Source organism: Chamaea fasciata, unplaced genomic scaffold (assembly GCF_029207755.1).
Source record: "Chamaea fasciata isolate MVZ Bird 193981 ecotype frontalis unplaced genomic scaffold, bChaFas1.0.hap1 SCAF_6, whole genome shotgun sequence".
Classification (NCBI taxonomy): domain Eukaryota; kingdom Metazoa; phylum Chordata; class Aves; order Passeriformes; family Sylviidae; genus Chamaea; species Chamaea fasciata.
In genome coordinates this window covers 2,505,496-2,522,827 of record NW_027094091.1, presented here as the reverse complement: position 1 = coordinate 2,522,827, position 17,332 = coordinate 2,505,496, and the positions used below count along the sequence as shown (strand labels likewise).

Below are 17,332 nucleotides of genomic sequence, written 5' to 3'. Positions count from 1 at the left end.
GAAGCAGTTGTTGTGCTGCTTTAATATCTGCATTCTTGCCTTGCTGGGTTGTTTCTGCCGTGGTGGTTGTGCTTGGAAGCATCACTGGGAGGGTGATGCTCACTGCTGGTCTCTGCCTCCTCTCCCTGAAGCAAAGAGGGTCTTCACCCTTTTAGGAGTCACCACAGAGACTCCCAAATATCTACTCTAACAGAGGCTTTGCTTCCTCTCGCAGTTTGGGTTTTCACATCTGATTAGTGGGTTCAGTTAATGGCTGCTTGGTCTTTGGTGTCGGCAGAGAGTTGTTGGAAGGAGAGGCGGAAATTCAAGCTGCAACAAGAGCGAATTCTTTGAACGCAGGTTTTACCGTTCTCCAGCGTATTCGTACTGTTTGTTTGGCTTGTGATAAGATGCACTGCTGTGGAATTTGCTTGGAGCAGGGATTTGCATGAATTATTGTTTCTTGCAACGTGCACATCTGTGCAAGAGCTCTCTCCGTGCTCCGCGGTGCCCGAACACCCCTTTGGAGAAGGATTTGTGTGCCGGGGTGCAGCGGTCAGCACAAGCCAAGTGCTTGGGGGAAAGGAAGGCTGCAGTGATAAAAACAAAGTGCTGAAATAAGGGGAAAACTCCTTCAGGGCTGTGCAGCAGCGTCGGGATTTGTGTGTTTATTCTGTGCGCTGACTTCTCATCCCAGCGCGATTTTGTAAAAGCAACATCCTCCTGTCAGGAAAAACTCGGGGAAATTGTGCTTGGCCTCTTGCAGAGTTCACTTTTGTATTTAGGAAGTGTAATGGCATCAGTCACAGCAGGCTGATACAGTGTGGCCCAAAATTATGTATGAAATTGGAGTGAACAGTCGTTGGGGATGGTCTCTTGATTCTGCACTTGGAGCTTTTCATTTGAAGCGTTTCCCCCTTCTCCTGGAGAGATCTTTCTGTAAATCACTAATTAAGCAAATGAGGTACAGCGACATCAGTCTGTATCCAAAAAGAGCTGGTGTTTTGGAGAAACCTTCAAGCTCCAGACTCAAATTATCCAATATTTAAAATTATGGTGTCTCGTAGGAATAGAAAGAGAGAGGAAAGAATTACTGGAATTTTGGGCGACTTCAGGTTTTATGTACAAAATCAAGTTTTTTGTTTCATTCTAAACTCTACATTGATGCTAAGTCTGGTGTCCTCACTAAATTTGACTAAATCTGATGGCATTAAAAAATTTGCTTGTAATTCTCTCACTTCCTCTTTTGTAGAGAGTAGAAAAGGTTAAGGCAAATACGTTGGGGTGTTCATCTACAATACTTTGTGCAATGTATTTATTTTCTGAAAAATTTGTTTTGATGGGGAAAACTGGGGGAACTTCTGCCCCCAGAGCATCAGGGGCAGGCGTGAGTGATGGGACAGGTAGAACGTCAGTGGTCCCACCGTTTGTGAGGTCCTGGGTTGGGAAGAGCACCGGTGTGTGTTGAAAGCAATCAGAGCAAGGTGCTCAGTGTGATGGAGACGTGGCATTGTGTGGAGCTGTATTTGAGTGTGCAAAACACTGCCAGAGCTGCTCAAAAGGGCAGAAACCATCGGGGTGTGGAGGGGACAGTCCCATGACACCACTGCCGTGCCGAGTGCCGTGTTTTTGAGAGGGGGAGCGCTAAAACCACGGATTTTGTTTAAACAAAGCCATCCACAACCTCTGCACCATCCATGTCCTCCTCCAGCTGTGTTGCCAGCAGTTTTTGGGAGGTGGGAGCCATGCTGACGTGCCCTGTGGATTTGCAGAAGAGCTCAACACTTGTGGTTTCCTCCACCAGTTCCAGCAGCGCCCGTCACCGAGCTGTTGTTTTCGGTGCTACCCACAATAACTGAAATATCTTTCCTGCAAGATAAGTCAGTAATTGTGGTTGGCTCCTTCCTCTGGTGTTTGTTCTCTCAGTAACTTGAAATTTCATTTATCTCTGGGATGCTGCTGCTCCCCTCCAGGGGTACCCTGCAGCACTGCCTGGCCACGGTCCCACAGACTCTCCCTCAAGGATTGCTCCTCAGAAAAGTGCCACGGCTTCATCTTCTCCCCAAGCACGTGCAATTGTGACCAAACTTCATGAGATGAGACAGGAGGTGGTGGGTCAGGAATCATCCCAGCCCTGCACTGGTGGATCCTGGTGGATTATGCTTTGGTTGGCCAAGGCATAAAGTGGTGTTTCCCTCACTCGGATTTGCAGTTTCAGTCAAAGCCGCCGCCAACTGCAGTGCTTCTGAACCCTTTAAAGATTGCTCTCACATTTTGGGACTTGCTGGTGTGCAGGCTGATCCTTGGAGGACGTTTTGGAAACACAGAGTTTTCCCAGAGACCAGAAATCACAAGGGAGTGGTGCTCCTAAATCCCACTGGCACTTCTCCCCATCTCTTTCCGGTGAAGCTTCAAACTTCTACATGAAATTTGATACCGCTGAGGTGAGCTGACCTGGCCTGCTGCATCCTCAAAAATACCCTGGGATTTGCAGGGACTGCTGCGCAGAGTGCAAACCATCATTCCCAGCGCACACCTTCAGCATTGGGCTGTTGGAGCTGAGCTTGGAATGGGGACAGGAAAGAGAAAACTCCTCACAGAAACCACACCAGGCAGCGTGTCAGGACCTGCAGCCCCTACCTGGAGCTGCTGGGTATAAATAAACACATCCACCCTCCGCCTTATTTCTGACAACTGCCTCCCTGAGGAGTAATTTATTTTTTTTTTTTCCCCAGTAGCTTGTTCTGCAAGCAGGTTTCCTCTTGCAGGTGATTAGGAAGACCTCATTTTTATGTTAATTAGGCATAACGATCAGTGCACAGACATCAACTGCTCTCACATCCTTCTGAGACGTGCGATTTTTATTGAAATTCAGTCCTGAAAAACCGATACCGGCAGCTGATGTACCTGTTGCCTGAACAGATGGGAAACTGCACCAAAGGGGTGGTTGCCTCAAAAATACGTTGCCAAGGGTGTAGCAACCACAGGTTCAGCTTTCAGGAGGGTTGCAGCTGCAGACAGTTTAGGTTTTTAGTGCTGTTTGCCTGCTAAGTTTACGGGCTTCCTCAACAACTTGTCTCCACTGAGATCAAGCCATGCTAATCTAGGTAATTGCAGCTAAGCGCAGCTACTGCTGACACTGGTGGGCCTGCACCTATAGGAGCAAACCTTTTTCACATTGGTGTTTCTAAACACATCCCTGCTTTGATTGTATTTGGTCCAGTGGGACGGTTGAGTCGATCCACATTTTCAATAAAACAGATCCTTCATTTTGGGCAGATTGGCTTCCCCATCCCTGGAAGTGCTCAGGATTGGATGGGTTCGCAGCAACCTGGTTTAATGGAAAGTCTCTGCCCAAGGCAGCAGCGTGGAACTAAATTGTCTTTAAGATCCCTTCCAACAGAAAAGAAGAGGGAGTTCAATCAGATGTGCTTTGGGTTTGTTGGTAAAACACAAGTGCAGCTGCTTTGGTGACATTTTTTCACAGTACCAAGCACAGAGGACACTGGAGGTGGAGGAGACAGAGGAGAACGTCTGGTCCCTGCTGATACAAACCAAAATCCACGAAATTCTGGAATTGCACCCAATAGTGGTACAATTGGAATTGCACTGTCTTGCCCCAAAACCATGTGCTCTGAACCACATCCAGGTTTCAGGAACACGTTTGCCCAGCCAGACACAGGTCAGCAATGGGATTAGCCAGGTCAGTGGGTGCTAACACCATTAACTTCTCCTATCTCCTTTTCCAGAGCTCAGTCCTCGTGATGTTATTTAAGGATTTTGTAATCCAAATCCTTGAGGTTCCTTGCTGAAAGCTAAAACAAATATATCCATCTTATCAGGCCTTTCCAAGAGCAAAGCATGGAAATCCCCTGTCAGGCTGGCACCGTCACCGGTGTTTTCCTCTCTCTGCACCAGCGACTTTTCCTTTAATATTGCTCTACAAATCTTCCCTGGATTATGCAATGATTAAGAAGAAGGAATGAAAAATTACACAGGAATTTGGCAAGGGACACGTGGACCCCTCGCAGCTCCAGTTGGTGGTGGGATGGATTTGTGATGCATTAAACACATGGACGATCTCCTTGTGGTGCAGAACCAGCAGTGCTTGGTCAGGGACCTGTTCCCTTTTCACACAGAGTCTTTCTGAGGGCAGGCAGATTTTTGGGTTGGGGATTTTTGTATGTGGATGTCCACAGGGAGATAAGGCAGGCTGGAAAAACTTAATTATTTTGTGTATTTCCAAGGGCTGTGCTCCTTTTACCTGTGGTGGCCTAAGGTGGGTGTGCATTTCAGGGGAAGTGATACCTGGCAGCAGGTAAACGGCTGCAGCTGGGGAGAAGCCAGACAAGCTTTTGATGCGTAAATCCTCCAGTTCTGACACAAAATGTGGTGTTTGTCTTACTAACTCCACCAGTTGCTCTGAGCTTCGTCGAAATTCAGCAACATTTGGGGTGAGAGAGGGCACAGTTGGTACCTGTGGAGCCAAGGGATGAGCTCGCTGGGGAAGGAGGTAAACTATTGCTTGGGGAAACTGGAAGGGTTATCTGGGGAGGTCCAAGAAGGAAGAAAGCTGCAGAGAGAAACTAGATTTTGGTTGACCATTGCTGAGGGACTTTAATCCCCAAACTTGATTTTTAATGCATTTTATAGGTGTCCATCCATATGCAAGACATTTTCCCTTCCTCTCCCGTCCTCTCTTACCCAGGTGCTTCTGCCCAGCGCGTATGTTGTAGTGCAGGAAATGGGTGGTGTACCAGGTGACATGTACAATATTTGGGGAAGGAAATACTGTAATCCATAGTTTTGCTGCTGCAGAGAGCATTTGTGGGGTGGGGGCTATGTCTGAGCTGCTTGGCTGGGTTCTGCTTCCTTTGGATGTGATTTGTGTGCCTTGGTGAGCAATTTTCCCTTTGCAGAACTGGAGGGAGGGGAGCAGCTCTTTAAAGTGAAACACTTCAGGTATTGATGGAGTTTATACTACAACTAAGCTGTGTTTTACCTCTTCATGGCTCCTTTTCCCCCTTGGAAGGTGCCCATCTTGGCTGCACCTCACTCAGCAGATTCTTGGCAACCTCAGGTCTTACCTTGGGCTGAGCTTTGAGGAAGGACAAGGTCAAACTGCTGTCACTCTAGAGGAAGTTGGTAGGTTCAAAATTCAACTAGACCTGGTCCTTAATTGGAGAAAAAAAAACAAACAAACAAACAAAAAAAAAACACCTAAAAAGCAAGCAAACAAAAAATATTAGTATGGGCTGCTTCCAGTCTTGTACAAGGGGGTGGAGAAGTCATAGAACCACAGAACCATAAAATGTTCTGGGTTGAAAGAGACCTTAAAGACCACTTAATCCAACCCCTTGCTGTGTGTAGGGACACCTTCCACTAGACCAGCTTGCTAAATCGACAAGATCATGTGAACAAGGCCATGATTTTGCAAAAAAAAAATGTATTTGAGACAAACTACTTTCAAGGATGAAATGTTGCTCTTTATCCCCCAAAATGAGTGGATATTATGGCATCTAAACTGACATCTGAGTTTCTGAGGCACAGGTGGGTCTGAGCAGGGAGGTCTCTGCAGCTGCAGTTTGGTTATTTAAGGTTCTTCCTCACAGAGAAAACTTGTGAGGAGGTGAGAGCTCTGCGGGAGGGGGAAATGGTGCAAGGGATTAAGCTGCAGAAAGGTGGTGGAGTAATGTGGAAGCTGAGTTGGGTTTTTTCTGGAGAGAAGTTGGTCAGGATTCACGTTGTGTTGGTGTTTTAATCCATGTAAGAAGACTCTGATGTGTGGAAGTCATGGGAGTTCAGCAGGCACTTGCTGGGATGTTTGGGATGTTCCATGTGTCCCTGCCTTGATCCCAAAGATGAACTCAAAACCACAGGTGGTGACCAAGAAGACTGTGAAGGGTCTGGGGGGAGTTAAATCTGGACAAAAATGAAATTATTTGGAGGGGCTGGAGCTCTGCCCTTCAATGCTTCCCCAAACTGGAACGTGCAGGGAGCCCCAGGAGTGGCTGAAACACCTGGGGCTCCCCATGGAGGGTGGTGTTGGCTGGATTTTTTCTTCCCAGCCTGGTCTTGGAACAAACACTCAGTGGAGAGGACAAGGACTCTGCTTTTGCACACTGCCAGAGCAGGTGTCCCTTACAGACATAATTTACTGTCAAAAAACCAACCCGAAACTCCAGCTGCAGTGGATCAGTGCCTCCAGCTGCCTCGGACCACGCTGCTGCCAGGTCACCACGTCTTCCAAGGCTGCTGGGGAAGGAAAGATGGAAGGAAAGAGTCCTGCAGCACCCTGCAGGTGCTGGGGGACAAAAAGACCTCAACACCCACATCGTGGTGCTGCTCCACTTCCTCCCAGAGCTGCCAGAGGCTCAGTTTGGCCGTCCCGGAGCTCAGACACACCTTGGGCAGGATGGGGATTTGTTTGCTCAAATGACACGTCACAGGAAACGAATTTTCTGCTCCTCAGCTGCCACTGTGGTCCCACCGAGCTCAGGTGCCATGAGCAGCACTGAAACCACCCTCAAATATTTCACCAGGGATGCTAACAGGTGTCCACAGCATGAAAACAAATTGGGAAGCCCAGTATGGCACTGGATTTGACCCAGTTGATCAATGAGGTCAGCTTTGCTGGAGGACGCTTCCCAGCTACTGTTTTGCTTTGGAGGTGAATCTGTTACAAGTCCTTTTGCCAAGCAGCCAGAGGCTTGATCATAATGTGTTTAATATCTGTTTCTTTATTTTTATGTGCTTTGAATCCTGAAATGTACCATTTGGGAAGATGTTTTAGTGAGATGTTGGCTGGCAACCCAGCTCTGCATTAACTGCTTTAAAACATCTACTCCCCGCTTCAATTTTATTTGCCCTTAAATAAAAAAAGAGATAATATCTGCTAGACACCAGTGTGTTCATCCCTCAGGCAGGTGTTCAGGAGTTTTCATTGTTTTTAAAGTGGCTGTTTCTGGGCTTTTGGAAGGGCTGTCAGCTTGCTGAAGTCCATGATGAATCTGTAAGAGGTGCTTAATTGGAAATGCTGGTTAAGTGATGGGATGCAGATGATGAGCAGGATGCTCAGCCTCAGCTTTGGTCCCCACACTCTGCCCTGGGCAACCCTGCTTTGTAATCTCATGGGGGCAGCCCTGGGGTTTGAGCCTTAGCAGGGGAAGAAATTCTTCCTCGGTGCTTCATGTCTTGCTTCTAATGAAATGACTTCTCCTTATGCAGCAATCATAATTTTCATAAATTTTCCCTGTCACAAAAAGAAAGAAATGTCACGAACTGATTTGCTCCTTCTCTTCACCGTGAGGCAGATTTTTCCTTTTCAAAGGAAAATACTTTCTAAAACATTTGCTCTTCCTTTCAGCTTGAATGATTTCATCCATACTCTGATTTTTATTAACAAAAGCTCACAGCGAGATGACTTTCAGACCTTTCAGCTGTTGATTTATCCCAGTCTTTATTCTTGGGACGAAAAATATGGAAAAATTCTCTGTTGCACAGTTTTTAATATACATTTTCAGAGTTTCGTACCACAGGGCATTGTAGCTTGTTTTTTTTTTCCCAGTGATGCTTTAACATCTGAATTTGGTACAGTTCGCTGCTTTTGAAGCATTTGGTGACTTTTGCTTTGTGTTTGATCTGGTTTTGATGTGAATTGTCCCAACTTCTGTTTCAGGGGAGGAGCAAAGTTGGTTTTTTTCTCACCAGCCTACATGGCATTTAATCCATCTGCAGCACGTGTCTGCTGTAATACAGAAACCACACTCCTTTTTTTTCAGAAACTTTTATTCTTCTTTTTTTTTTTTCCCACAAATTCTTCCCTGTGTGACTTCAGTAGTTAAAGCTGGTTCAGTCTCCTGCCCCAGGACTGCCATGCTGGAAGCTGAAATCTGTTTATGTTTAATCTGTTTCTATTTTGGTGGGAAAATGCATCATCGAGAAGTCTTCCTTCTCACTAGCTGCACAATCAGCCTGGAATAAGGTTTCCAGGGCCACATCCTAATGAAATAACCCACTGGGACACAAAAAAGCCCACCACTGATAGTGGGATCAAGCTGGATGCTTCCAAGGGATAAGTCAAAGTTTTGTGTAGCAGAGGTTGGGCACAGTTGAGGTTAGTGGCTGATGAGATGGTGTTAGGAGAAAGTCGTTGGCTGAACAAAGTCTGATGTGTTACAGGATAGGAATTTTTATGTGGGACGCTGTATCTCATCAGCAAAAAATAGCAGGGACATAGCAGCCCTGAAAGCTTTGGGGATGTTGGTGGATGAAAGGCTGGACATGCCCTGGCTGTTCCCTGGGCTGATCCCACATTGTGGACAGCAGGGAAGGGGGGAATTCAGTGCCTGAAGAGGCTTCAGGAGAGCTGGAGAGGGACTTTGGGCAAAGGATGGAGTGACAGGACAAGGGGGAATGGCTTTCTGCTGACAGAGAGCAGGGTTAGGTGGAATATTGGGAAGAAATCTTCGCTGTGAGGGTGGTCAGGCCCTGGAATGGATTTCCCAGAGGAGCTGTGGCTGCCCCCGGATCCCTGGAAGTGTCCAAGGCCAGGTTGGACAGGGCTTGGAGCACCCCGGGACAGTGGGAGGTGTCCCTGCCCATGGCAGGGGGTGGAACCGGATGGGCTTTAACATCCCTTCCAACCCAAACCGTCCTGTGATTCTGGTTCTAGGATGATATTTTCATTCAATTCAGATAGGCTGGGATGCAGTGAGGGTCATTAACAGGGGCAGGGTGGTTAATTAACCCATGGGACCCATGCAGGGGGTTTCTGGACACAGCCATTCCACCTGGGAACACAGGAACAGGAAGGGTTGGGCTCTTGAGCTGAACTTCAGAGGTTGACAATGTGGTGAAGAATGAAGGAATTTCTCCCCTAAGAACCAATGCAGTTGCACAGAAGATGTGTGCAGGGCCTGAAGAAACCCCCCTACGGTCACTTCCATCATTGTCATTGCTTTCCTCACATGAATCAAGATAAATCAAGTGGGAAGGACACAACGCTGGAGAAGGGGTTGGGTGTCCCTTTCTGAAAGCCACCACGCCCACCAGCTGATGATCCTGATGGTCCTGCTGCTCTTATCTCACATCACACACCCCATCCTTACCCTTATTCCTAGAGGGATTTAGAGCCTCTGAAGCGATTGAAGTGCTCACAAGTATTTGAATGTCCCAGTAAGTATTTATCTGCAATTAAGGCATTGGGAAAACATTGTGAAACACGAGCTGTCATGCGAGTCCTGCTTCCCTTTGTGTCAAACTGGCAAATGCTGGCTTTGATCCTCTCTTATCCCCATGGAGTGGAGCCATCTCCTTTCTTCTTTGCACAGAGGACCCACAAAAGCATCTGGGACTGTGCATGGGCCCCAACAAGCAGCAGCCAGGCTCATCTCTCCAATTTTCAGGCTCACCAGCGCCTTTTGTGAGACGGTAGCAGCTTTGGTACTTCAAAAGAAAGGTGTCAGAAATGCAAAAATGAGCAATTAAGGATTAATCTGCTTGTGGGGATGGGTATCTGCCTCCCCCTCCTGATTGCAGTGTAAATTAGTGGTTGACTCGAGCCCTGTAGTGGAGCTATTTATACCTCGAAGGTTTGAATTATAGCTGGATAGATTATATCATCCCTTTGTTTAATCCTTTTTCCTTTCTTCTGTCGGGCTTTTGACCTCAGTGATTTTCAAAGCAGTCAGATTCGCTTCCTACGGTTTTCTTGTGATGGTATTTGTATCCAGGAAAGGGGAGGAGAATTTAGATGGCTTTTTCTGTACCGTTTTATTTTCTCTTGCACTCCCTTACTCATTTCCTCATTCAACATCCCAGTCCTTTTTTTTTTTTCCTTTTTAACCTTTTCAGGCGTTTTCATTCCACAACCGTCACTGCCTTTCTACGGCTTTTTATTTTCTAGGGCTTCAAAACAGCAGAGGTGAGGGGCAGCCTGGGTGAATATTCCAACTCTTCCCAAAAAGCTTTGGAGTGAAGATCTCCTGCCATTCACCTGCCTGCTGGCCAGACCTACAGCTCTCCTTCATTTCCCCCCCACCCAAAGACCGAGCGGTGTGAGGGAGGGTGTTGATGCTCTTGGATTTATTGGCTGTGATTTTGCAAATAAATGCTTTATAATCACTTCCTTGCTGCTCCTTGCAGCCAAGAAAGGGAGACGTGCAGCCAGGGAAGGGCAGGCTGCCTCCCTGTGCTCCGGCTTTCCCTTTGGATATGCACTTCCTATTTCCAAGATTGCTTTCTGTTAGGCCTCGAATAAGTGTTAGAGGGTTTAGAATATATATTTATTCTTACAGCTCTGTAAAAGTTGTGTTTTAAACAAAAACACCCCCAAAGTTGGCCCCGGGTCAGTGGCTGCAGTGGTTCCTGGCTCTTGGCTGCAGTTTGGATTTTCCCGTACTTCCCATCCAAGAGAAGCAGTCAGAAAAATAAAGGGCACGAGAGATCTGGAAGTTCACTGAATATTTTTAAATATCAGAACATGCTGTAAAAGGGTGGGAATTAAACTTTGCTGCTGAAGCAAGCAGAGAGTTCCTCTGCAGTGTGAGCTCCCCTCACATCTTCCTCGATGGGTTTTCCTACCTGGAGCAGCCTTCCCATCTGAAAAATTCCCCTTGGCCTTCAGATCCTTGTGTGGCAAGGATTTACACACATGGTTGAACAAGAGGGAGTGAAGATCTCCAGCAAAGCTCCTGACAGGAGTGGAAACCATTAGAAAGTGATGCTGAGCTTGGCCACCCGTGGGATGGGAACAGCCTTTAATGACTTGTAATTCCCCATCCCTGTATTTCCCCATCCCTGGGAGTGTTCAAGGCCAGGTTGGATGGGGCTTGGAGTAACCTGGGCTGGTGGAAGGTGTCCCTGTCCCAGAGGGAGGACCTTGAAGTAGCAGTAGGCCCTTGGCTCCAGTGGGGCATTCTTTGCTGAGGTGATGATCAAGCCCAAAATAACGATTTTTTTCTAATAAATTAGAATAGATTTTACCGCCAGACATGAGTATAAAATCCTTTGGGGAAATAGGATGGTGGTTGGAGTAGAGTTTTCCCATCTAGTGCTTTTCAAAGGACATTCTCAGTCAAAGCCATTGCATTTTTGACACCCTTTATCACTATCTGCTTAACCTCCAACCTGGTGGGTGTTTGGGGCCATTTTTTGTCTCTTGCAGCCCTTCCAATTTTTGTGAACAAATATTATTTCTTTGGAGCAGAGTTTGAGCCCTTAGTCCTTTTTCCTCCAAGCTGCTGCCCACAATTTGGTCACATCTCAGCCTTTCTCCTTGGGATTTCAGGGAAGTGGAAGCTGTTTCCTTAGCAGAAAACCCAGTTGTTGGATAAACTTAGATCCTGCATCTGGAATGAAGTTGGGAATATTCATCAGGCAACACCAGTATCATGACCTTGATTTTCAGACACTTGGGGAGTGTCAGAAGCAATTAAGGCCGGTCAGATGGGTTGGGTCCCTCTCTTCTCTCCCCTTATCCCACCCTTTCTTACTCTTTTCTCTGCCTTCTTTCCCTCCTCCCTAAAAAAGGGGAAGGGGACAGAAAAGCAAAATAACTTGTATGGATAGAGGGGAGGTGTAATTATGAGCTGTGGGACCAATTTAAAAAGGAAGATTTCAGAGAGACTCAGACTTCCTTTGACATATTGAGGGGTTTTGGTAGAGGATAAAAGGAAAATAAACTAATTTATTCCTAAATTGTAATTCCTTTTTGGTATTAATCTGTTTCATTAGTGTAGTTCACAAATGCACACAGGCAGGGGAGAGAGGGGGGGCTGCAAATTGAAATGAAGATATTTTCAAAAGGAAAGTCTTGCTAGGAAAGGCTTCCTGCAGGGAGAAATCATATCCCAAGAGAAGAGCTGTGGAAACTCCATCGCTTTGGACTTTTGTAAGTGAGACTGGATAGAGCAATTTGGGAACTTTCTTGTAGGGAGCAGTTTTTGCTGCGTGGTGGGTAGGACCAGGTGAGCTAATCAATCCCTTCCCTGGCCTGTCCATGTGGTTTTCATTTCCTCCTGCTGAGAGGTGGGGAAGGGCACTGGACTGGGGAGTGTGGTGGCCTTAGGGATCCGTCACTGCTTACAGGGTTGCTGTTGTCCTGGGCTGTGATTCTGCTACTCTGAAATATGTTTAATTAAAAAAAAAAGATTGTATTTTTTTTTTAATCGCCTGCTGTGATTCTTTCTAGGCTTAGGAGGGTGTAATCATCTCTGCAGGGAGTGTTCTTCACCTTCCCTGAAGCTGCAGCTGGGGCATCTCCCAAAACTGCCTGATGTCCATAGGTGTCAGCTCTGAAGCTTGTGGACTGAAAATGTTTTCACTGAGACCTGAACAGCTTTTTCTTGGATTTCACCCACAAAAAAATCCTGTTTCCTATTTGCTCCATGGGACAGAGCTCTGAGAATGGGGAAGAGAGTGGGGCTGAAGGTATCATCATAGTATCACAGAGTGGGCCTTAAAGCTCAGCTCATTCCACCCCCTGCCATGGGCAGGGACACTTTCCACCATCCCAAATTGCTCCAAGCCCCATCCAGCCTGGCCTTGGACACTTCCAGGGATCCAGGGGCAGCCACAGCATCTCTGGGCACTCTGTAGCTGGCCATGATCTTTTTATTTCCCTTCTCTTTCCCCCTTGGTCATCATCCAGGTTGGTGATGAGAGAACCTTGTGGAGCAGGTTAGGATTTGACGCAGTTGTCACATTGAATTAGGTGGCTGCTGGCTGTTGGCATGTCGTGGCTGAATCATGGCTTGATGCTCATGAGTGCTTTGCCACCAACCTTGTTTATCTACCAAGGTGAGTGCTGTGCCTGTTGATGGGAAGAAAAGCAAAGATCTGTGACTTGGTATGGATTTCCAAGGAGGAATGGGGAGATCTGAGAATCATTTCTTACCTAGGCAGGATGGTTGTGATGGAGGAAACAGCTGTAGGACGTGGGAGGAGGGAGAAAGTGAGAAATTGGACTGTGGGTAGCATTTAGGAAGGAGATGGATTGAGTTTAGTGCTGGATGTGAATTCTTGGGATAGAGAGAGCTGGAGCAGGGAAGATGAGGATTATAGAGCTTTGGATAAAGGAGCAGCTTGTGTGGTGCAGTTGAGCAGTGGGATGCTGAGCAAATACAGCTCCATGGTTATGTTTGCTCTGGAGACGTGGAGGTGCATGTGAACACAGTCCACACGTGCCTGGTTTTGAGGCCGTGGGGACTGCAGTGCCCATCTTTATTTGGTTCTGTACTTCAGGGCTCGTATTTTCTTATTTCATGTGCAAGAACTGAACCTCAGCTCCGCTGTCCTCTCCTAAGGAAAAGCCTGTGGAGATCTCCCCTGCATCTGTGCTCAGAGCACGTTCACTCCCTTACACAAGTTCAAGGTCAGGTTTCTGAAGGGTCTGGTTTACCCTCAGAAGAAGAGATGGCTTTTCAAAGGAAAAGTCTGTCTCCTTGACACTGACTTTATCCCCTTGACAACTCTTAATTCCTTCTGAATTCTCCCAGTGGTCAGGGACAGCAGAAGTTGGATGCTGCATAATCTCCGATCCCCTGCCGGTTCTGCATCCCTCCTCTCAGCAGTGATTTGTAAATATTATTTTCCCCCCAGTATTTTAAAGCACATTTTCATCTCCCTTGGCAGAAGGAGGAGGATATTTCTGGCACTGCTGTTGTATCAATTTTGCTCCTTGTTTAAGATTAATATTAACAATAATAACAGCACCAAAGGAAATGCAATTTTGGTGTTTTCCTCTTAATTCACCCATTCACTTAAAGTCCAGGAACTGCAGCTTTGCTACCACTTGAGACCCAAAATGCAAATTTAACTGAAGATCACATGGAAATCAACTCATCCATTTTCTATGTGATGAGTGAAGGTTCATAAAGGGAAAAAAACCGTACTGGAATTTAAACCTTGGCAGAAAATAGGGAAGAACTGTGGGCTGCTGTCATGTTGATGGTTTGGGCAAGGCAATTTTGATTTTGGTGTGTTGTTTCTATTTAGCTAATTCTTAGCAGCATAATGGCAATTTTAGAAAAGTTATTTCAGTCAGCAGTGCAACTGCAACACAATAAAGATAGATTTGTTCTCCTGATAACAGTTTTGATCAAGGTTTCCTTTTATCCTGCAGTTTTTAAATAATTGGCCCGCTTGCTCTTGGCTTTTATTGTACTGGGGATATTATAAACTCGGATTGTTTTGTAAACCTCTAATTTTAGACACATCTTGGTGCTTATTGTTCCCTTCATCCCCCCCTTTTTTTTTTTTTTAATACCATAGAACAACCTCTGCAGAGAGGCGGAAATCATCTGTATCCTGAGACTTTCATGTCTAGACTGGATGAAGGGCACGAAAATGCAACCAGAGCAATCCCCCCACAGACTTTTTATAAAGACACTTCTCCACCCCACAACTAATTCTCTTTACCGTAACACCAGGCAAAAAATAAGTGGATGAAAATGGTAAATGCAGCTTTATGGAGTGTGTGTGTGAAATGAGAAGCAGCTTTCCAAACCAGTAGCTGTGTATAAAAGCCAGCGCAGGCATCAGGGATACAATTGAGTTGCTAAGGCAGAGTTTTCCAATCGTGCCCCGTAGAGCCCCGCATCGTCTCATTATTCCGCTCCAGCGTCAGCCGACAATGCGGGGAAGATAAAAGCCTGGCAACCCGTTTGCTTAGAGGGGTCAATTTATCCCAGCTCTTTGTAGGGCAGTGTAATTTTAGGCTTTTACCCGGCGGATCACGCAGAAATCCTCGCTGCGGCACTTCCGTAAATAGGTCAGGAGGGGACTGGCCGTCGGGAGAGCGAGGCCGGGATCACACCTTGCTTAGAGGGAATTACATTTTCTCAATGAAAATAAGATGGGTTTTGTCCTTATTCACCCGGTTTGTAAAGGAGAAGAAACAAAAAAAAAAAAAATGGGTCAGTTGGGCACCGGCTCGCGCCGGCGGCGTGTTTCGGTGTGCTGCGTTTGGGATGGAAAGCTCGTGGAGCCTGGGATTAATGCTTTCTCCAGCAGCACCAGTAAGGAGTGGTGGTTTTTTTTGGTTCCTCATCAGGAGCTTTGGAAATGATACATAGAAGGTGTTTCACCTTTGTGAACCTTTTTCTGATATCTTGGACTTGTTTGGCAGAGATTATGAAGCGGTCCTGGGGCTGTTTATCAGCTCCAGCACTTCTGGGTGACCTTGCATCTCATCTCTGGAAGCAGCTTAATCCCTGTAACATCCCAAAAGAAGGATCTCAAAGTTTTTACTGGTAGCTTCTGTATTTTGCAATACTGTGACAAACTGCAGGTGTTGGGTGTGGTCAAGGGTTTGGCCGCAGTGGCAAAAGACTTGGCAAAAAATGGGGTGAAGTTCTTTATTCCTCCTCTCCTCACTGACAAGCTTTTAATTAATTACTCAGGGAGGAAATAGGAGGACTGTAGAAGGCAATCAGGTGCCAAGGTAAATACAGCCTGGCCTTTCCTTTAACCGACTTTCACAAGGAGTCGTCCTTGAAAAGAGTTGGGATAACACAGCCCAAGGTGAACAGAAGGCTTTGAAGGTCTGTGAGCAGGTGATGCAGATCCCTGAGAGGCTTCCTCTCTCCCTCAGTATGGGAACAGGCAGCAAGCTGGGATCTGTGCTCCCAGAGTTGCTAAGAGCACTTAGGATCAGAGCACTGCAAAGGATCCATTAGAAAAAAATAAATTAAAAACCCACGTTTCTCTGCCTTAACGTGGATTTTGCTCTCAAACCACACCAGAGATAGATGGTTGTGTGGGGAGACTGAGGAGTTGCATGGAAACCTTTAGTTGTTCTTCCACCCAAACTACAAATGTCCTGGTAGGCATGGGATAGCCAAATGTTGGAGATGCTTCTCCTTTTGCTGGGGGAAAGGAAGGAAAAATACCACTTCTGTTAATCCATTCTGTGGGAATGCCAGGGCTTGGTTCAGAAGGGAATTAAGACCTCATTGTGTTCACTTCCCAACAGAGCTTCTTCCATCTAGTGCAACCAAAGGGCTTGCAGGGCAAGACTTCAAATCAAATTTTCCTCTCCCAGTAAAACCTGGGGTCATTTGGGGATGACCCAGAGCAGTGACACTCCGGAGAAGCAGAAGCAGCAGCTCTCCCTTTCGTGCAGTCACCCAGTATTTTCATCCACCCAAACACAGGTGTTTTTCTCTCTCCTTCCTCTGCTACTCAGCATCATCTGTGCTGCCACTCAGGTTACATGGCCAGAGGCTGCAGCACAAAGAACAACCCCTCGCTTTTCTCAGCCCTCATCTCCTCCTCGCTGTCACCTCTCCAGTTCCTGCCCTTTCCCACCAGCCTCTCACCCAGGAGCCTCCTTTGATCCTGTCGCTGATTTCCTCTATAAAAAGGGTGGAAAGAGCCCGAGTGGCAGCTCCCTTGGGCTGGGAGAGGGGAGGTGGGTGCACAGTGAGGCACGCAAAAACCTGATGCTGTTATTCTGTCACGCTGAAACAGCATCTGGCTCCCTGACAGCAAAGCTTCTGCGCAGCGAGTCAAGGTGAAGGTGACGGCAAAGATTTGGGGCACCTCGCTGTCCTTGGCTGCCCAGCTTGTCACCTGCTTCCAGGCTGGCTCCCTGGCTCACGGCAGGTGAGCAGATCCTTGTAGGTGTGGTTCCGGGAATACTTTGCTCCAGGGACCCGCTCAGTGTGAACAAGAGGCGCCAGATTTTCCTCCTCCCACCCTGCCGAGTCCTCAGGTTACTGCAGGCCTTGTGCAATTTGATGTTCCTGAGTGCTCCTGTGCTTTGTGACTCAGGGTTTTTACCTGCCAGGCTGTTAAACCCCCAATTTGGGTGTTCCACATCCCGGCTCTTGTAATATCTCAGGTCTTTTGAAATGGGAAAGAAGCAAAAGGCCCACACGAAAATGCTGTTGAGCCATGAGGATCTTGTGGGGCACAGGGAAAAGCCTGGAGTGGTGCTGGGCAGCAGGGCCAGGTTTAGATGGATACTGGGAAGCAATTCTTCCCTGTGAGGGAGGCAAAGGGAGGGAACAAAAATGCTGAGGCACAAGGTGATGCTGCTGGTGGGACACTGAGTGCCCCTCTGGTGGGGGATCCAACCAGATGCACAGATCATGTTCCCCACGGTTGACCACAAGTTAGAACCAGCTGTCAGCAAAGAAATATATAACTCTTGTCTTCAGGTGAGGGTGGGGATGGGTGTCAGCAGGGTCCAAAGGCTGCTCCAGCAGTGAGGGCTGATGGAGAACTGGGAGGGTGGAAAAGTGTAGCTCACAGAGATTTATGGAGCCCCTGAAGCCAAACTGGAGGGATTCTGTCATTGCTTCCAGCGAGTGCCCCGTAAGAGCAGGAGTGGTGCACACACCCTTGG

At 47.1% G+C, this 17,332-nt stretch overlaps 1 protein-coding gene across 3 annotated transcripts in view; it reads left to right on the top strand.

Annotated features, from left to right (window-relative positions):
- Positions 1-17,332, top strand: part of PTPRA (protein tyrosine phosphatase receptor type A) — a 115,552-nt gene that overhangs the window by 57,860 nt on the left and 40,360 nt on the right. The window lies entirely within an intron of this gene.